Source organism: Microtus oregoni, unplaced genomic scaffold (assembly GCF_018167655.1).
Source record: "Microtus oregoni isolate MIOR12 unplaced genomic scaffold, Mior012 000121F_000, whole genome shotgun sequence".
In the NCBI taxonomy this organism is placed as follows: Eukaryota; Metazoa; Chordata; class Mammalia; order Rodentia; family Cricetidae; genus Microtus; species Microtus oregoni.
In genome coordinates, this window is record NW_024544750.1 from 213,672 (window position 1) to 230,895 (window position 17,224).

Genomic DNA, 17,224 nt, shown 5'->3' on the forward strand with positions numbered 1-17,224 from the left:
TTGTTGCTATTGTTTTACAGACCTAATGAGTAATTAGTGATGTCCATATGCTCATTGTGGAGCCATGCGGTGTATGGTCAACCTACCCAGGAGGCCAAACCCCTAAAGAAAATGACTCTCCTTCCTCTAGCAGTCATCAACTGTCAATAATTCCTCAGTTATGGTGTCCCTAGCTCATGTGCCCTTCCCCAACCCTTGCAGAACTGTTGACTGGCTTGATTTTGTGCAGTCAACCACAACTGCTATGAGTTCATCAATGTAATAATTATGCCACGTTTCCAAGACACTATTTCATCCTGATCCTCCCTAACATGTGGCTCTGATAATATTTCTGGCCCCTTTTCTATGATGTTCCTGAGGGAGTGTGATATAATTGCACCCTTTATGATTAAGCACTCCACAGACACTGCATTTTGATCAGTTGTAAGTCTCCATATTAACTACAGCCCACTACACGAAGAAGTTTCTTTGATGCAGATTGAGAGTGACACTAATCTATAGATATCAAGATATATATTTAAAAGGCAATTTGATATTGTATTCATTTAACAAAATAATAGCAGTAAGTTTCCTTCTAGGGCCTATGATTTTCTTTTCCACAGGCACTTGGTTTGGTTTACTGTAGCAGGCATGGGTTTTTTTCTGTGGAGTGAACCTTAAACCTAATAAGAAAGTGACTGTTTACTTCTATTACATTCATGCCAATATTGCACCTGTGAGTACATCTGTACAGGCCCATCATTATTTTACCTTGCAGGGTTTGCAGCTGGGTGAGGCTATTAATGATTTTTTTCCCCCAGTAGCTGACATAGGGACTCCTGGTACTATCAAAGCTACTTAGCAGAGAGTAAGACTTCAGTTCAGTTACCAGATTGATTTGTCCATGTACTGTGATCAAATGTGTGAGGTTCTCCACAGTAGGGTCTTATTATCAAGTTCTGAAGGGTGATTAAAAAGCAACAGCAATAGCTTGCATGATTTGGGTGGGGATCTCTTGGAATTCCCTAACCTGAAACTCGAGGGGATATGTACCACATATATGCACTGGGCTTTTTATTTAGCCACCTGTGGTTTCTGGAAGCAACGTTATCCCCTATGTAGGGTAATTATATTAAAACTCATCTATCCTATCATCCATCTATCTATCTATCTATCCTATCTATCAATCTATCTATTGATCTATCTACCTATTAATGAGTTTATTGTTTAGAAGATATGTGTATATTACATATACACATAATTATTCATTGTATGTGTATGGGTGATTTGTCTGCAAATGTACCATGTGAATGTCACACACAGATTTATGAGGAATTAAACTTAGGAAAGGAACCGTACCTTTCAAGGAAGAAGACTGGTTCAGGGGCCTCAAAAAGCAAGAAGAAGGTAAAAATTCCTCTGAAACTGCAGTCCCAGATGGTCGTTAAGCACCATGTGCATTCTGAAACTAGTACCTGGATATCCTGTAAGCAGAAGAGCTCTATCCTCAGAGCCATTTCTCCAGCCCCTGTGTACATAACTGTTTAAGAAATTTTCTAAAATATTATGTTCCCATACAGTTATTTCAAGCATCCTTAGTGTTCGTTATCTCTTACCCTGCCTATTCCTCTGCTCTACCTTCCTGTGACCCTCACCTCTTAACTTCCCCTCTCATTATTTCCCTTTCCTCCTTCATACAATCTGTGTTCTGTAATGCAGTTCTCTGAAAGCCTTATTCTTCATCCCTTTCCAAAGTCTCATACTAGTTTCCCGACTTCTTCAGTCATTTTAAGACAAACACACAATGTAAAGATCTGACACTAGGACCCATATGAGAGACAATATGTGTCAATTGTCCTTCTGGTTCAGGATTAACTCATTCAGTATTTTTTCCCAGTTCCAACAATTTATCTTGAATTTTAATAATTTCATTTTTATTGGGAATTTTTTATTATTTTTTAATTTTTATTTTTCCATTAAAAATTTCTACTTCCTCCCCTCCTCCCATTTCCCTCCTACTTCCCCACTCACCCTCCTCCCTCCCCCTCTAGTCTTAAGAGAGGGCATGGTACCCTGCCCTGTGGGAAGTCCAAGGCCCTCCCCCTCCATCCGGGCCTAGGAAGGTATGCATCCAAATAGACTAGGGTCCCAAAAAGCCAGTAGTCCATGCAGTAGAGACAAATCCCAGTGTCATTATCATTTGCTTCTCAGTCGGCCCCCATTGTCTGCCAAATTCAGAGAGTCCAGTTTGATCACATGTTCATTCAGTCCCAGTCCAGCTAGATTTGGTGATCTCCCATTAGATCAGGCACACTGTCACAGTGTGTGGACCAACCCCTTGTAGTCCTGACTTCCTTGGTCATCTTCTCCCTTCTTCTGCTCTTCAACTGGACCTTGAGAGCTCAGTCCAGTGCTCTGATGTGAGTCTCTGTCTCTATCTAGATCCATCGCCAGACAAAGCTTCTATGGTAATATCCGAGATATTCATCAGTGTGACTATGGGACAAGGCCAGTTCAGGCACCCTTTCCTCTGCTGTCCAAGGACCTAGCAGGGGACATCCCCATGGACATCTGGGATCCCCTCTAGAGCCAAATCTCTTGCCAACCCTAAAATGGCTCCTTTAATGAAGATAACTTTTTCCCTGCTCCTATATCCGCCCTCCCTCCATCTCAACTCTCCCACTACCCCAAGCTCTCCCCAATCCTTCCCTTCTCCCTTCTCTCTCCCCCTATCTACCTCCTCCCACCGCACCCCTGCCCCCATGCTCCCAACTTGGAGATACCATCTTACACCTGTCAGAATGGGTAAAATCAAAAACACCAGTGATAGCCGATGCTGGAGAGGATGTGGACTAAGGGGAACACTCATCCATTGCTGGTGGGAATGCAAACTTGTGCAACCACTTTAGAAATCAGTGTGGTGGTTTCTCAGGAAATGAGAGTTAACCTACCTCAGGATCCAGCAATACAACTCTTGGGAATATTCCCAAGAGATGCACAATCATACTACAAAAGCATTTGTTCAACTATGTTCATAGCAGCATTATTTGTAATAGCCAGAACCTGGAAAGAACCTAGATGCCCCTCAATGGAAGAATGGATAAAGAAAGTGTGGAACATATACACATTAGAGTACTACTCAGCGGTAAAAAAAATGACATCTTGAATTTTGCATGCAAATGGATGGAAATAGAAAACACTATCCTGAGTGAGATAACCAAGACCCAAAATGTGAATATGGTATGTACTCACTCATTAGTGGACTCTAGCCATAAACAAAGGACATTGATCCTATAGTTCACAAGCCTAGAGAAGCCAAATAATAAGGTGAACCCAAAGAAAAACGTATATTGATTTTCCTGGAAATTGGAAGCAGACAAGATCATTGGGGATTTTTTAAAAATGGTATTATAATTTTAATTACCACATATCTCCCTTCCCTTTCCTCCCACGAACACTCTCATATACCCTTTCACACTCTTCTTCAAATTCATGGCCTCTTTTTGTCAATAGTTGTTATTGCATTCATATATGTATCTGTACATATGTATATATTCCTAAATATAACCTGTTTAGTCCATATAATGCAATCTATATGTATGTTTCAGGCTGTTTGGCACTGAAAAACCAACTGGTGTGCTCTTCCCTGTGGAAAGCAACCTCTCCCACTCCCAGCTTTTCTCAGTTGCCTATAGTTCTTTGTATATAGTTGAGGCCTCGTGGACTTTACCCCATTAACTTTGGCATTCTTGTTCACCTCACATTTTGGCAGTCATATTGATGGGAATACCTTCTGCTGTTACTGGGAGACACACTCTCACAGCAAATTTCCTGATCCAATGTTTCTTACAGTCATTCTGGCCCTCTTCTAGAATGTTCCCCAAGCCAAATACACTTGTCTTTTGTAGATGTATTGCTTGGAACTGGGCTCCACAACCCTGTACTTTGATTGGTTTGAGTTTTCTGTAGTAAGCTCTGTTTATTGCAAAGAGAAATCTCTTTGATAAAAACTGAAGACTATTTTTATCTGTGGGTTTAAGAATAAATGTTCATAGGTTGTTGTTAGGGATTATGCTGGTTCCATAAATTAGTGGCTGTATATTCACCTCCAATTACCATAACTTCACTAGCATATTGTAGTTAGCTAGGTTTCTAGTACCAGGTATGGTATCTCCTCCTGTTGAGTGGGTCTTAAATTTAATGAGAAGCTGTTGATTACTGCCAACGTATGTGAACCACTACTGCCTTATTAGGGTTATAGTGCCATGCTGGTGGTAGAGCTGGTTCATAGGCACCATAGCTGGGTATGTCTGTTGGTCACCTCCATCTTTTGGCAGAATACAAGCCATCTGATAGGGAAAATGGGAAAGGGAGAGAGATTTAGGGATGGTGAAAGAGGTAAATACAGAAGGAAGAGGGGGGTGGATAAAATATCAATAAGTGTATCTGAAAATGAGAATGTCTGAAAATGTCACAAAGAATCATACTATTAACTATTTATCTGAAAACAATAAAACCCATCATGCAAGCAATTCAGTGTATGAATTTTATAAGTTTTAATGATGTTTTCTCATCTGGGACAACAAAGTTCCCTCCAAGAGTCAATGACTACATAACAAACCGCCATTACTAGGTTGTTGGCCAGTGTTGTCCAAGAGATTCCCAAAACTTATACTATATTGGTGTTGCCCTTGATTATCCATATAGGTAGAAGGTACGTCCGTATTGCCAGAGACACCACGCACTTTAGAAACAGGACACATGGAACTTTGAACTGGAACTGAACTGAATGCCCCTCTCTGAGAACTGGCTTTAATGGTACCAGATTTTCATTATTCATTCATCCCCCATCATCCAAGCTGCTTCAATTTGTTAGACATTATGAATAGAACAGAAATTAATAAGTATTAGCATGTATCTCTGTTTTCAAACATAGTTTTCTCATTTTAATTTATTCTTTGAAAACTTTGCACATTGTGTTTTGTTCATATTTGCCTGCCTCATCCACCACCTCCCAAATCCATCCTCACTGTCCTCCCCATCCAACTTTAAGTCTTCTTCTTTGTAACCCATCTTGTCCAATTTGTGGTGCCCATATAATCATAGACATTTGTCCTTCCAATGGAGCATGTTCAACATACCAGGAGCTACTACACTCTAAAAGGAAGCAGACTCTTCCTTTCCCAGCAGCTATTGGTTGCCAGTAGCTTTTCAGCTAAGGGTCGACTTCTTGCCCACCTCCACTGAACATGCTGGGATTTTTTTCTGAGTTGATCTCACTCAGGTCTTGTGCACACTGTCACTATTGTTATGAGTTCACATGTGCAACTTCACTTCTTTTTTTGTTTTGTTTTGTTTTTGCTTGTTTATTTTTGCGGCTAGATCCCCCTCTGTAGCCCTGGCTGGCTTCCGATTTCAGAGTACAGAAAACTGCCTGTCTCTAGTGCTACGATTAAAGCTGTGAGCTACCATTTCAGGTCTTATCTTGATTTTTAAAAATGTTCCTTGCAGGTACTTCATTTGCTCAGCTGGTAGATCAAAAGCCTCAGAAATACTCCATATTCTTTATTTGCTATATGGCATATGTATATTTCTAACCTGTGTTTCTACTATACTTGACGTGGGTAATTATTTGTGTTAGACTCTGGCTTCTGATAATAACCTTGGCAGAACACTGTCCGACTTCCTGCGCTGCTTTTTCTTTGGCTTATCTATACCAATCCACTTGGGTTTAAACTCAGACTTCAAACTTCTGTTTCATTGTTTTTGACTGGTTTGCAGAAATAAAAAAAAAAATGTTAACTGAACAATCACGCATGCCACTTTCAAGATTCAGCCTGGGAATGATGTGTTGGCTTATGATATCATAGCTAAAGTCAAAGCATTTTACTGTATTTCATGGGTCAGTCTTGTGCTTAGGCAAAGGACAGGGCTAAGCTATAGAAACTGGTCAGGTTGAGCAGGGACCCAAGAGCAATGATTCTAAGAATACCCTTGCTGGAGGCCAGAAAGACCAGAAGAGAGCTCTGGTCCCTGTTCCTTTGTTGTCTTCTAAAGGAGCACTCTGCCTAAAGACTGTATGTGTCTATCTGACAGAAACCCACGCAAGCACCTGGACACATGGTGGTTGGGTCCAACTTCAGGATCAGCTCATGCCCCTAGTATCTCATCCCAGTTTCTGTCATTAGTTCAAAAAAAAAAGAAAAGAAAAAAGAAAAGAAAAAGAATGCAAAAGCAAGCAAACAACCCAACCAGACCAAGAGCTTGATGGTATCCCAGTCCCAGGGACCCCCTGATGTGCAGGAGTTCTTCCTTCTCTCCTTCTCTTAGGCTCCCTGTGATAAAATATTTCTATCTAAAACTCACCCTCTGTATGCTGTGAATTGTTTTCTTCAAGAGTCAAGACCATAAAGCCTTTATCCTGGGGGCAGTTTTGGAGGATGTTGAGTTTCTGGCAGCCCATCACTCTGAGCTAAGCCCATGCAGAAGTTGAGACAGGCTCCACCACCCAAAGACACCCAAATGTTTCTTTCCATAACTTAATATTATGTATGGAATTCATACAGATTTGTTTTTAACAGTCATAAGATTCAGTTCTCTGAGGCCCCTGGTACCAGTCTTCTTCCGTGAAGGGTATGGTTCCTTTCCTATGTTTAATTCCTCCTAAGTCTGTGGGTGAGCCTTCTCTAGCTGTAAGTGCCACTGGGCTTTCAGGGAAGACTTCTTTCCCTATAGAGAGGACCCCTTCAGAGCTATAGCTGGTTTGATTGCAGACAGTGGTCACCTACCCTTAGTCTTTTACCTGAGTCCTTTAAACTCCATAAGTTTGCCACTTGCCCTTGTCACATTGGTGATGTTGGCTATTGGGATTATAGGAGCGCCTCTGGAGGAGTTCCATGTTTTAGTAGCACTGGCATTAGTAGATACTGTGTTTCTAGTGTCCCTGTAGCTTGTGAATTGGTGGATATTAATATTGAGGGAGCACCTCTGGAGGAGTCCCATGTTCTAGTGTCCATTAACAAAGAACTGAACAGATACAGGGAGAAGAACAGAAGTAGGGACTCTATTAGAAAAATATATGTATTTCCAAAGGAGGAAGCAGCTAGAGAAAGAAAAGAGCAACTCAAACAGCCCCAGCTCAACAGAGTTGGGGATATTTAGGCCACACAAGGCAGGATTTTTTGGCCTCTTTGCATAGTGTGGCCTTTCAACCACTTACTCTGTTTACATCAGTGGGTGATGGAACAGGAGGGGGTCCCAGCCATCTTCTCTGCCCACTGCTTTCTTTCATATGCTAATTTGTTGAAGCCTTTGTTTATGGCTTTCCAAGACCTCATTCTCAGCCCTACTTTCCCTCCTCAGTGTCCTTCTGTTGTTGTGTGGAATGCTTCATTCTCAATAAGCATTTGAAAAGTAAAACTCTGTCTCTCTTGATTCAGGGAGCTCCTCTTAGCTGTGGTGAAGTATCATTTTCAAGAGGGCTATGCTCTGTGAAGTAACCCTCTGGCACTAGTTGGCTCTGAATTTTTACACCGAGAAATATCGATGGGCTGAGGTTGTGACTCAGTTGTGGAGTGCTTGCCTAGCATGTTTCTGGTCTGTGGTTCCATCCAGAGTGGTGTGACAGAACAAAGGAAGCACAACATTATAGCAGACATCAGATCAATTGTGTATTTTAATTCACATAACTTTTTATAATCATTAGAGCTTATGAGAAATATGAAAGCTATATAAACACACTTTGCCAGAAAGGAATCTGGCTTATCACCTTAATACAATGTAAACAGACTTTCTACCCCCTCCTGCTCTCTCCTTAACCTTCTAACACCTTCTTCAGCTGATAGTCAGCAGGACTCTGACGTTCTGAAAGGCTTGAATGTGACCTTCATGGAAAATTATCTGAGAAGGCTCAGCCCTGGAAACTTTCCAAGAGGAGTCTGAACACTTGAGTTCTCTCTGCACATACACAAACAGGTGTTTTCCATTTATTCTATCACCAAAAGCCTCGAGTCTTTAGCTGCACTGGAAAAGTGTGTGTTTGAGACAGTGTCTTCTCATTTTCTTCTCTCCAGAACCTGTCTCCTCTACTGATTTCACCTTCAAATTTCTCATTCCAAATATTCTGAAAGGATACTGTATGTCCATAGATCTACTGGGAATGAAAGTATACTGGTAACTCCAGGAAGAGTAAATCATAATGGTCCAGTGGAAACACTAGTCCTAGTTGAAGGTGCTGGCCACCAGCTGAGTTGTTGTCATGGATTGCTCTAAGACTGACTATTGACTCTCTGGAGAAACGCTGTGTGCTGACAGATGTATGACATACTTCTGGGCAGAAACTGTGGACTAATGCTTTTTGTTGATGGCAAATCCAAGGTTTACTTTTGGCTTCTTGGTGTCTTCAATAAAGAATTTGAAAGGGACTGAGAAGGAAGATAAAGGACAATATCATTAGTGTATGAGATATATCAAGCTAATAGGGCAGGGAAACTATAAATCTTGGTGGTTACCAAAGACGGGAAAGATGGGAAATGGAAGAGGGAAAGATATGCCTTTTGCAATGACAGTGAGCATTGACACAGCAGGATGGGACAGGGAACTTCAGAGAAAGACCAAGAGAGCTTAGAGTGCCAGGATAAACATGCTTAGTTTTAGGCAGCATCCACATGAAAATGATTAGAGAAAAAGGAAAAGTTAACACATTTCTGTGACACCAAAAAGCTGGGAGGCAATGCAGGGCTGTAGGATGGAAGAATGGAAAGAGTTTGGCAGGAGGGCAGGGCTGCTTGAGGGAGGGGTTGCCTGAGGGAGGGGCTGCCTGAGAGAGGGGCTGCTTGAGGGAGGGGCTGCTGTGAGGAAGGAGCTGCTCTGTGGAATGGACTGCCCTGAAAGAAGGGCTGCATTAAGGGAGGGGCTGTTGTGAGGGAGGAGCTGCCTGCAGGATGGGCTTGGTGAGGGAGGGGCTGAGTAAGAGAGGAGCTGCACAAGGGAGGGTCTGCCTAAGGGAGGGGCTGCTCTGAGGGAGGGGCTGTTCTGTGGAAGGGACTGCTGAAGTAGTAGCTGCCTGAGGGAGGAGGTGCTCTAAGAGAGGGGCTGCATTAAGGGAGAGGCTACTGTGAGGGAGGAGCTGCCTGAAGGGTGGGCTGTGGTGAGGGAGGGGCTGCATAAGAGAGGAGCTGCATGAGAGAGGGTCTGCCTAAGGGCAGGGCTGCTTTGAGGGAGGGGCTGTTTTGAGGGAGCGACTGCCTGAGGGAGGGGCTGCTCTGAGAAAGAGACTGCCTGAGGGAGTGGCTGCTGTGAGGGAAGGGCTGCCTGAGGGAGGGGCTGCTGTGAGGGAAGGGCTGCCTGAGGGAGGAGCTGCTGTGAGGGAAGGGCTGCCTGAGGGAGGAGATACTCTGAGGGAGGGGCTCCCTGAGGGAGGAATTGCCTGGGTGACCCAAGCCAGGGGCTTCTGTGAGGGAAGGGCTGTCTGAGAGGGGAGCTGCTCTGAGGAAGGGGCCTCATGAGGAAGGAGCTGCTCTGAGGCTCAAGGATATTAACTCCAGAAGGGTATAATGAGTTTTCCTGTTGCCTTAGCATGTCTTCAGGTCTCCTGGGGTGGTGAGGTAGGGAGACACAGCTCTGTGCTGCCTACTATAGCAGCCAGAGGAGGTCATTTCAGAGGCTTCTGCTCAGGAGAAGTTGGGATTCAGTAGCAGAGTTGGAATTTATTAAGACAAAGTTTGATTATAGTTGTGGCAGAGGGAGGCAGGGAGAATGGCTCTTAGGAAAAGGAAAATACATAATCAAGACATGGGCATGTGCTCAACAGAGAGTTCCACTTAAGGGTCTTGACAGTTTAGGTGGCTTAAATTTCCTTCCTTGAAAGGATTTCTAAGGAACTTTTAAAAATGACCTCATGGGATTGTTCCTTAAGAGCTTTGGATGATGCAGTCAGATAAGATACAATCATAGGTCACCAGGATCAAGGACATTCTCATTTTGATAGTTTACCAAAAATAAAGCATAAAGTATATGTTTTTACTAAGCAGGTTCATAATCTTGTTTGTGAGAGTCTCAGAAAGTTCAGACCTAAAGCTGGCACGTGTAGGTAACATATACCTAGATCTTGAGCACAATTCATTGAAATGTTCACATTCTTGAAATATTTCAAATATAAAAATATAAAAAAAACCAAAAGATAAAATATTCCTGAAAAGTTTCTGCACCCCTACAAACCTCTCTGCTGACACAATAATCCAATTCAGACCAAATCAAATGGAATTAGAACAAGCCCAGCTTTAATGGATACCAATGCTCCCAGATGGCTTTTCAGCACCCCAGAGAGGAACCTATCAAGGAAGACCAAAAGAACGCGTGTTTATTCTCTGGGCTGTTGTTTAAATACCCTATAGGAGTGGTCATGAGCATCTCTGGGGAGGGATCATCATTTGGCAGGCTTTCTCGGGAGTGGGAGTGGATTCTGGACTGAGACAACTCCCAGGGGAGGGGGCTTGAGATGAAAATTTCCACCGAAATATTCCAGACTCTTTGGGTATATGGAGGCCAGGGACTGGGGTGAGGCTTCCACCCAAACATCTCAGACTCTTTGGATATACGAATGTCAGGGGCTGGGGTGAAGCCTGAACCCAAACAATTTCTATAAACTGAGTATTGTTTCTATTGTGTCCATGTATAAGCAACTTTTATGTCTTCCACTGAAATGCCTCCCTCTCAGCTAAGGAGACTCTTGCCTGTGGGAGTATTCACACTAGGCTACAACTAGTCTGCCTCCAGTGCTAGCACCTAGCCCCAGTCCATCTTTTGTTTCTCAGTTACCTTTTGCTTCTCTTGGTGCCCTCTACGTGAATCTTGTCTGAGAGTTTCCCAAGGGTATAAAGCAGACAAAACTTGTTTGGAACAAATGGGGCAAACTGTGATATTCCTAATTGCCTGTTTATATTTGGCATTGTCCTTTGGAGGCCCAGTCAGGTTGTTTTGAGGATTTGGAAATCAACTTGCTTAAGTATAAATTTAGAAAACAATAAAGATGCCCTGGAATAAGGGATGGTGTCTTAGTCCTTAGAGAGTCTGATTCCCACTACAACTGAAAAGGCTAGACACATCCTAAAGGTGAGCTGTGTCTTCATCCCAGGCACACACGTGAACCCACACCTTTACTCCAACATCTGCCATATTCTACCTAGTATTAGAGGCTCATTTTCCTTGACAGCTTCCGTTAATTCCCTGTTTCTTTCTAGACTGCTCTACCCAAGGATGATAAAGAACTGGCTGAGGAGTGGAGAAGTCAATACAATGTATGGCTAATGACTCAATTTTCTTGTCCTTCCACGGATAAAGACCTGGATGCCTAACTGCAGAGTGCAGTATTACTGGAGTTATTACGGGCTGTGTGCCAGCAGCTCTAGTCAGACTATCCTCCCTTGTGTACCAGGCCAACAATCCTTACTAGAATGCTCATGTGTACCAGGTCACCAGTCCATACTAGGATTCCCATGTGTACCAGGCCAGCAATCCTATTATTATAAACAGAGCAATAGTATTATTATAAACAGAGAAGTTTATATCACAGCAGCAATAGTATTATTATAAACAGAGAAGTTGTGTGTGTGTGTGTGTGTGTGTTTATCATTTTGAGCCATCCCTTACACATATCTTACAGGATATTATATGTGTATATACATATATATGTATATATGTGTGTGTGTACACACATATCCCTTAACAGGTCACTATTCTTATAAATGCATGACTCTTTCTACCTGACAGATAAATTCTAAGATACCAGACCTTCCTATTAGAAAATCTACAGGTGTCTATTTGGAGATGTTCGTCTCTGAATGCTGCTACTTTTGTGCAGAGAACAGTCTGGCCTTCTCTACTCCTCTCTGCCCACGAGAGGGTGTGACTACTAGAAAGAATAGCTATAGCAGCTATGGCTATATTTATTAATGTCCTAGAGATGAGCGGCTAGGTCTGTCTTTATACCATCCTATTTCTTTTCACTCCTTCTGACCCATCTAAACTGAGAAGAACATAGGCATAGAGCTCTGACCTGTATCCAGGACACATGATCTCAGTCTAGATAACTGCTAATTGCATGGTTACTGTGGATGAATATCTGAGCTTGGTTTCCTTTTTACAGTGTGTGGGGTGATAGTAGGTCTTGTAAGAATAATATTCATGGTCTCTTCTATCTCTGATGTCTCAGGAACCTCACATTCACAGAGACAATTTCCTCCTTATTGAAAGAGATGAATTAGGCATAAATGTACTCAAGACTGTATAATATGGATGGAAAATACTAAAGTTTATAGTGTCAAAGCACTTCACTTAGACCAAAGGTATTCTCCACAAAAGTAACAGACTGAGTAGGTCCATAATTTGGTAATTTTCTGGAGGGTACAGCCATCTCTGCTATTACCACATCATCTTTAGGTGTGGGTGATCCAAATAATAGAAGAAATGTGCTTTCTACATGAAAAAGTGGCAGATTTTAAGATATTAAAAAAAGGAAAGCTATCTTCCTCAGAACAGACTTATTGTCTGGAAAATTCAAAGGAATGTTCATCTGCTAGTGGACTGTGGGTGAATAATATAAACCAGAAACTCAGCGTGAACTTGTTCTGCATGGAAAGAAAGTTGAAAGCTGGTTAAAAGCTGGGATCTTAGAATGAAAGCCAAAGCAGGATGAATAGATTTTTATTGATAATACAAATGGGAAAAGACATTTATAAAAATACTATCAAAGGAGCATGAGACTCAAACATATGAATCAGTTAATCCAGTTGTAGCAGACCTCCAAAAATATGATTTCAAGGAGTCATTTAATTTTTGAATCAAATTTCCATATATTCCCATATCAATTTCAGCTATAGTAGCACTTCAAAGGGTTTCTCCCTAGAGCCACAAACTAAAACAAGCTACAAATGCTCAGCGAAGATACGACAGTGGATACAAAGATAATTCCAGTTGAAGATTTAGTCAATGAGTTTTAATGAGATTCTTTGAGTTTACTTGAAGTTCTAAGGAAGTATGTGCAGATTGGCTCATGTCCTCATATTTACAAATCCTGACAGTTTTGCTGGAGATAATGAACAGAGGCCACTTTTCCCAAAGGAAGTTCAAGAAGACTCTTTTGTTTCAAGCCTCACTTTCAACCATATGGGACAAATAAGTATGACAAAATTTCTCAATTAAATAGACTATAGAAGCTAATAAGAACAGAGGGAGGATTTTTATTGCTGATAAAATATCTCTGGAGTTGCTGTGTCCAGGATGTTCTGGTAATAGCACAAGTGAAATAAACAGCCCTTAGTTTTCTTCTTCAAAAGAAGAGAGCAGTTTGTTGTCAGGATAAAAGAAATGCCATTAAAGTCAAATTCTTCCCTATCAATATCGAAGAAAAAGCCTGGTCATATGTTTAAAAATCAAGATATTTAAGGTAGAATATACTGGGTTGACATAGTACAACCTTGTTTCCAAAAGAAGTAAACCAAAACACAACCCTAATTAATCTCAAATAAATGTGATTTTAAAACTTTGTTGATTTTATACTCAGTTGACAACTCCATAAATGTCCAGAGTTCTGGTACTACAGTCATGTGCCATCATACCCAGCTAGTTCCTAATTTAAAACCAAGCAAACAAATACTTTTTTTTTTTTAAGAAGGAGAAGGCTGGAGCAATTTTTTAGTGTACTCTTGTATAAGATCTGGAGTTCCATTTCCAGCACCCATATAGTACCCCACAACCATCCATAGCTCCAGTTCCAGAGGATCCAGCACTTTTTTCTGATCTCTATGGGCACTAGCTGTGTGTGTAGTTCACATGAACATATGCAGGCAACATACACACACAGACACACACACAGAGAGACAGACAATGAAAGAAAGAAATCTTGAAAAAAAGTGTTTTCTTCAAGGAAACCCTGGCACTTACAGGTATGTCTAATTCAGTGATAGAGTGCTTAGTGCTTTGCTAGCTTGTATGTGTCTCTATGACCTCTCCCACCACATACACAAGACTTAGGAAAGAAGAGGAAGTTCTCTACCATGAAGCAGGCCTTGGAGCTGAGGCAAGCAAGACCCTGGTACTATTAGCAGCCTATTCAAGTCACTAAACTCCTGTTCTAGTGAGAGATTCTCATGAACCCCAGACTCTAAATCTGCCCTGTAAAGACACAGTGGGAAGCTTCTTGGCCTGAGAAAACCATCTTTTGAAACCTCATCTTTTTTTTTCTTTTACTTTGAGAGCTGAAATCAAGGTGATAATCTGATAACCCAGTGGATTCTCTTGAGACTCTTCACTGAAAGCTTACTGACACTCAAAAATGCCAGGAGCTCTCTATATGCACTGAGAATGTCAATGCAGGGGAACCAATGGATGGTGCTGGTGAAAGATCAGGATAGCACATTTGAGTGTGACCTGTGCTTGGAGAGAGCCAAGGACACTGTCCTCAGCCTATGTTTCCACCTTCATTATAGGTTGTGTTTAAAACCTGGAGGTTGTAAAGGCTGGAGAGCAGACCTAACAGATAAGTGTGTTCAGTTTATAAATCCAGCAGCAGCCAAGTAAGGGGCAGCAAAGGGCAACAGAAATCCAGAGAGAAACCATCCCCTAGTCCTTAAGGTCAGAGACCAGAGATGGAAAATTGGTGTGTGTGTGTGTGTGTGTGTGTGTGTGTGTGTGTGTGTGTGTGTGTGTGTGTGTGAAGGATTTGGATGTGGAGAGAGTAATTATCAGATGTCTTTTTTTTTAATTGGAGAGTTTCTATGTAGGATATTTGTCACAGCATTTAATATAAATGATGGACAGTGTCGTCCTGCTATCCCTGGGATACCTCTTAGGTGGTTGAACAATTATTGCCACAACTCTGTTTGCATCCCTATTTATTGTGTTCTGGTTTCTGATTGCTGTTAGGTGTCAAGATATTCCTTTTCCCAAGGACATTTAGACAAAAGACAGCATTCCCTCAGAGACTTAAGAAGGTAGTTCCTACTTGCTAAAAGGACTAATTCTCCCCATCTCTGGCAAAGGGGGCTTAATCCTCCATTAACCTGTGCCTGTGGTGCTATTAGCATAGTAAGGTCTATGCTGGCCTCTAAGCTCCCTCACTCCCTACTCATAAGTAACTTTTACAGAGACATCCTGGCTGGTATACCTCTACCCTAACCCTCTGTAGCCCTTGAGTTTCTCTTCCCTTCCTTCCAGTTTCATTTCCCTATATAACTAAGCCATTTTGGCTACATGTCCTCTTGGTCTCTTGATCCTCCTGGTTCCATGTGCTTTTTTCCCCTCCCCCCTTTCTTCTTCCTTTTCTCATCACCCAAGTCAGTCTGTTGGTTATGTTCAGTCTGAACCCTTACAGCTGCCTCTGGCTATATTCTTCCTCTTATCTACTGTAGGGCCTGGGTCTACCCTTGTTCCTGGGGTTCATCTTGAGGACAATTTCTGGTCAGCCAACTAAAACATTCTGTTTGTTCTGGTGCTCCAACTGGTGATTAGCTGTAGGGCATCCGTCTTTGGTGTGGTAATTTCCCACCTGCCTGGGGGGAAATCCTTGTGCAGCTAGAGGTATATAAGGATTTCCCCATGGTTGAATAAACAAAATTCGGCTGATCTCCTTTCGAATGACCCAGGTCTCTTGTGTGTTCTTTCAATCTCCAGACTTTTGCCCGACTCATGTAAGGTACAGTGACAGACGAACTGTACCAAGAGGGTAACACAGAATCAGGTGTTACAATCTACAATAGCTCTTCTCTTCAACCATACTTTGGAACAGTTATGCTATCATTTTTTTTTTCATTCAGTTGCCTAATAGAGGGTTCCTGTTTGCATTCACATCAGAGCCTCTGGATGGGTGCTATGCCACCCCAACTCCTGGTGTTTGACTTGCTGGCTAATCTGGACTCCTTGAATCAGGGGGTCAAAAGCACATCAAGGAGTCTTGCTTCCCTGTTAAAGCTTTGAAACTCAAAACCAATTATTGAGAAACCTCCATATTCATTTCCAAAGTGGTTGTACAAGTTTGCACTCCCACCAGCAATGGAGGAGTGTTCCCCTTACTCTATATCCTCTTCAACATAAACTTTCATCTGTGTTTTTGATCTTAGCCATTCTGATAAGTATAAGATGGTATCACAGAGTCATTTTGATTTGCATTTCTCTGATAGCTAAGGATGTTAAGCATTTCCTTAAGTATCTTTGGGCAATTTGCAATTCTTATGTTGAGAATTCTCTGTTTGGATATATACCCATTTTTATTGGATTATTTGTTCTTTTGATGTCAAGTTTCTTGAGTTCTCTGTATATTTTGGATATCATTCCTCTGTCCAATGTGGTGTTAGTGAAGATCTTTTCCCATTCTGTAGGCTGCAGTTTTGTCTTGTTGACCATGTCCTTTGCCTCACAGAAGCATCTCAGTTTCAGATGGTCCCATTTATTAATTGTTACTCTCGGTATCCATGCTGCTGGTGTTATATTTAAGAAATGGTCTCCTGTGCCCATGCATTCAGGGCTACTTTCCACTTTCTTTTCAATGAGGTTCAGTGTGGCTAGATTTATGTTGAAGTCTTTAATACATTTTGGACTTAAGTTTTATGCATGGAGATAGATATGGATCTATTTGCATTCTTCTACAGGTTGACATCCAGTTATACCAGCACCATTTGTTGAAGATGCTTTCTTTTTTCCAATGTATAATTTTTAGCTTCTTTATCAAAAATCAGGTGGTCATAGGTGTGTGGGTTAATATCAGGGTCTTCAATTTGATTCTGTTGGTCCAACTGTCTCTTTTTATGCCAATACCAAGTTGTTTTCATTAGTGTAGTTCTATAATAGAGCTTGATGTCATGGATGGTGATGTCTCTGGAACTACCTCAGGACCCAGCAATACCACTGGACATATACCCAAAGTATGTACACTCATACCACAAGGACATTTGCTCAACTGTGTTAATAGCAATATGATACATAATAGCCAGAGTCAAGAAACAACCTAGATACCCCTCAACCAAAGAATGGATAAAGAAAATATGGTACATTTATACAATGGAGTACTACTCAGCAGGAAAAAAACAATGACATCTTTAAAATTGCATGGATGGAACTAGAAAAAAACATCCCTAAGTGAGGTAACCCAGACCCAGAAAGATGAGCATGGTATGTACAAACTTATAAGTGGATATTAGACCTAAAGCAAAGGATAATCAGCCTATAGTCCATGATCCCAAAGAAGCTAGGT